The following is a 4,857-nucleotide window of genomic DNA, read 5'->3' on the forward strand; positions in this document are numbered from 1 at the left end:
CGGTCAGTTCAAGAGAAATCTGAAAATATACCAAACGAAACAATCGGCACTCACTCAGATCACCGGTATGAATATATCCATAGACTTATAAAATAGATTTTATGTTACATACCTGAGACGTGTTTCTTCTTTCAAAAATGTTTAAATACTTCTGGTACCGTTGGCCGCGTAATTTCTAAATTCAAACAGCAGCGACCCCACAATGCTATGCGGTGGCTGTAAAATAATGCTTCTACGTTGTAGTTACAATAATATTACAGGACTGTCCTTAAATTTCCCATCATGCATTTGCATTTACAATAAAAACATGAATACAATGCGTTGTTGTAAAATTTATTGTAAAAATTACATCAATTGCTAACAGTGTAGTCTTAGTCTTTATCTTGAGACGAAAATGCTTAATAGTCTTCCGTTGGGCGCGTAATTTGAAAATTCAAAAGGCAGCGATCCCACAATGCTATGCGTTGGCTGTAAAATAATGCTTCTACAGTGTAGTTTCAATAATATTACAGGACTGTCCCATCATGCATTTGCATTTACAGTAAAAACATGAATACAATGCGTTGTAAAATTTATTGTAAAAATTACATCAATTGCTAACAGTGTACATACAATTTTTTTGTTTATTTTTGTTTGTTTATATATATATATATATATATATTTTATTCACATATCTTTATTTTTTATTGTCTGTGTCTGTGTGGTGTTGTCTCTGTGTACTGGAAGCTTCTGTCACCAAAACAAATTCCTTGTAGATGCTTTCTGATTCTAATTGTACAGAGAAACACTGTTATTATATAGGTTATTACAATAATAAAAAAAAACTTCAATAAAGTGTTAAAGCATGCTCAAGATTGTAAATTAAAAGTTTTATTTTGAAAGACAAAATACAAAGTCTGTACGTATACTGTACAAAACTGACAATTGTATAATTCAATTTTTTAAGTTTGTTTCTCTTTTATTGTCTCTTTTTGAAGAAAACTACACATTTTTAATGAAATGGGCTACATTTAACATTTAAAAATATTGTACCAATTAACAATAGAACAGTTTAATCAAAATTTTATAAGTTGAATTAAATATTCTCAACTTCAAACAGAAGAAATACAAAACTGATGCATCTATTCAACACCAGATTCAAGGACTTTCTAAAGCACCATTTATTTTATATCAAGCACCTGTCAAATTCACACCCGAGCATAGGCTATGTAGCATCATGAAAGACCTCGTACAGTACTTAACATTACACTTACACTTAACATTTACATAAAAACATTCAGAGTAGTAATGATGTTTTGAATGTGTAGCAGGGCCGTGCAGAGACCTTTGGAGGGGCAGGTGCTCAAAGTATAAAAGAGTACATGGAGCACGGCTTTTAAAAGGGCTGTGCTCCTTGCTGATACGTGTATCGAAACGGATGGTTCTGTATTGATACAGCAGCAAACTGTGACGCAGTTTTGAAAAAGAATCACAGAACAGAAAAGAAAAGACCATTTTAAGTTTAAAAGTTAAAGATTTTTTTCTTTGCACCTCTTAATTACTCTGGAATTAGAAACTGAATTATACTATTGATATTATTATTGTTGTTATATTATCATTATCATTATTATTATTGAGTGTACATGGTATGGTGGTTTTGCTGTTGTAAACACTACTGTTGCTGTTGTTGTAGAAAAAAAATATTTGTCTTATTTAAAATAGAATTCTATTCTAATCCTGTTCTGAATTTATTCATTTTTTGAATGATGATAAAAACAGGATTGATAAGTATAATTCAGAGGATGAGAAAATCAGTATACAGGTGCATCTCAATAAATTAGAATGTCGTGGAAAAGTTCATTTATTTCAGTAATTCAACTCAAATTGTGAAACGCGTGTATTAAATAAATTCAGTGCACACAGACTGAAGTAGTTTAAGTCTTTGGTTCTTTTAATTGTGATGATTTTGGCTCACATTTGTCTGCACTATCATGTATGTCTGCACTATGTTTGTACTTTCTTCTACACTGGAAGCTCCTGTCGTCAAGTCAAATTCCTTGTGTGTGTAAACATACTTGGTAATAAAGCTCTTCTGATTCTGATTCTGATTCTTCTTATCCATCTGCGCCACTGAAGCTGATAATTTACAGCCACTTTTGACTAAATGTAAATATACACTCTGTATTTTTTATTCCATAGTAAGGGCAATTCTCTTCTATTGCTTGGGTATCTCATTCATAACATAATAATTATTTTATTTTGAATTTTTTGACTTGTTTTCAGCTGACAGTTGTCAGTGATCAGCCAGTGTTAAAGGACTCAAGTATCTGTGCGGCATCTGAAGGACTGGAAAAGGTAATTTATTATAAATCTGAACAATCCCTGAATCCTTTGTCTGCAGTAGAATGTTTATTTATTTTTTTATTTCCGTTTCCTTAATTTCAGGTGACTCCGAAGAAGGACCGGTTATGATTGGATGATCAGGACTGTGTTGAGAAGGTACTAAAATGTGCATTGCATAATTTTAGAAAATGCTAGATCGATGTTGTTAGAAATCATCTCTACATGAGCCTTGCTTTTTTCATTGTTTTCAGATGTCACCTGTCAAAGAGCATGTGTTAAATGAGGAGCAGAGTTTTTGTGCCCCTGCTGAAGGAGTTAAGGAGGTATTCACATGTTTCGGATGAGCTGTTATTTCAGTGCAACAGTGAATGCTCTGAAGTCCATCTCTGCATGGCCTGTGATATACTTAGGGGGAAAAAAGCTGTTACAAAAAGTATTTAATTAATTACATTTTTTCACTTTCAGTAATATTAGTCGATGTCTAAATCAGGGGTGCCCAAACTCGGTCCTGGAGGGCTGGTGTCCTGCAGAGTTTAGCTCCAACTTGCCTCAACACACCTGCCACTAAAAACACATTAAATGATTATTGAAAGACAGTGTAGCTCGTAATGTAGTATCACATGTATGTTTTAGGATCTTTCTTTTTTGCTGTAATTTCACATTCACTGATGTTTTTTTTCTTCACAGGTCTGTGAAAGAACATAAAGCAATGCTGTAAAAGCTCAGGAACAAGGGCAACTTTCAGCATAACACCGACCTTTTACAGTGTGGAGAGAGGGCTCTTAAAATAAAACGGGCACCAAAAAGAAAGTGTGATTCAAAGCAGTTTGTGCATTGCATGTACTGCAAAGGGATGTTTGTACGGAGAGATCTGTGGCGTCATTTGAGAAGATGTCCCTCAAAACCAGAAGCTGACAGTGAAAACCAAGGGAGGAGGAGAGTTTTGGGCCTGGCGTCTATGGCAGAGTCTTCATTCAGTCAGCACATATCTCGAGGAGTTTGGAAACTCTTAGGTGTGATGAAGCAGGATGACATTTCCGCTGTTGTCAAAAATGACCTGAGTATTCTTCAGCTTGCACAGTCATTCTTTAACAAACATGGACATGACCCTAACAAATCTGAGTACATTCGACAAAAACTCCGTGAAGTTGGAATATTGTTGGTGACTTTGCGTAGAGAGTTTTCTGTGTACAGTCTTGAAGAACCTCTGAAACCTGCCAATTTTCATAGACTCATTCGAGTGGTTCAGATGGTGTCTGGCTATGATGATGAGAGCCACTGCTACCAAATCACCATGCTCTAAATCATTCACTGCCGAGCACTGATGTCTGAAGACAAAATCATTCACTGCCCAACAGAGACGTCTGAAGACAAGGACTCCTCAATCCTCAAAGTGGTCTGAGATGATCTCACACACTGCTTTGGTGACACTGAATGAAGCCAAATTTAACAAGCCATCAACACTTCCCTTCACTCAGGATGTCCAGTCCCTTCATCGGTTCCTTGAGAAGACTGCACATATGGCTTTTCAGAAACTACAAGAAACGCCATCTCCTCAAAGCTATGCAGAAGTGGCCAAAGCAACACTCGCCAGAATCATTGTTTTCAACCGCAGAGGGAGAGGTCTCTAAAATGCCGCTGAAGGGCTTCAATGAAAGGGATGGCACTTCTCTCCATGATGATGTTGCGATGGGCCTGAGCAAGTTTGAGCGGAATCTCTGCAGCCATTTCAGTCGAGTTGAGATCAGGGGGAAGAGGGGAGGAAAGTTTGCTGTTCTTCTCTCTCCTGATATGGTCGATGCCCTGACGCTGCTGGTCAGCAGGATAAGTGAATGTGGAGTGCTGGACACTAATGCGTTCTTGTTTGCTCGGCCAAACTGCCAGAGTCACTACAGAGGCCAGGACTCCCGAGGGTCTATGCAAGTGAATGTGGAGCTCAAAATCCAGAATTTCTCAGATCCACTCATCTGCACAAGCACGTGGCTATGCTCTCACAAATCCTAAACCTGAAAAACAATGAGTTAGAACAGGTTGACGATTTCTTCGGGCATGACATCCGTGTCCACCGCGACTATTACAGGCTGCCAGAAGCCACTACTCAGCTTGCTAAAATATCAAAGCTACTGTTAGCCATGGAAAAGGGCTGCCTTCCTAATCTTCAAGGCAACACTTGATGACATTGAGATTGAAGGTACGTCCATTCTAGTATGGGTAGCACAGAGGGTCTTTTACACTCACAGGGAGCTTTAAGGAAACTCATCTCTGAAATATGTCTTGTGTTCACTGTAGGATGTAGTGTCATCGAAGTGTAGTGAGAGTGAGTGTGAGGCAGAAACTGAAAACCCACGGAGAGGGCAGAAAGTGTCCTGGTCAAATGCTGAAATTACAGCTGTAATGAAACATTTTAAGGGCCATATAACTAAAGGAAAACTGGCCACAATGACTGAATGCCAGCAGTGTAAGACTGCTGAGGATCCTGTTTTGGTGAGACGCAGTGCACAGAACATACGGGATTTTGTAAGAAATCGAGAAATT

At 37.7% G+C, this 4,857-nt stretch overlaps 1 long non-coding RNA gene and 1 pseudogene across 1 annotated transcript; both read left to right on the forward strand.

Moving 5' to 3' along the window:
* Positions 1-2,261: 2,261 nt before the first annotated feature.
* Positions 2,262-2,731, forward strand: LOC107737036 (uncharacterized). Its single transcript, XR_001639756.1, has 3 exons — positions 2,262-2,334; positions 2,425-2,478; positions 2,574-2,731. It is a non-coding gene; the product is annotated as an uncharacterized LOC107737036 (long non-coding RNA).
* Positions 2,732-2,901: 170 nt separating this feature from the next.
* LOC107737035 (uncharacterized) lies at positions 2,902-4,603 on the forward strand (annotated as a pseudogene).
* Positions 4,604-4,857: the final 254 nt, after the last annotated feature.

This window comes from Sinocyclocheilus rhinocerous, unplaced genomic scaffold (assembly GCF_001515625.1).
Source record: "Sinocyclocheilus rhinocerous isolate Xijiao unplaced genomic scaffold, SAMN03320098_v1.1 scaffold2599, whole genome shotgun sequence".
NCBI classification, from domain to species: domain Eukaryota; kingdom Metazoa; phylum Chordata; class Actinopteri; order Cypriniformes; family Cyprinidae; genus Sinocyclocheilus; species Sinocyclocheilus rhinocerous.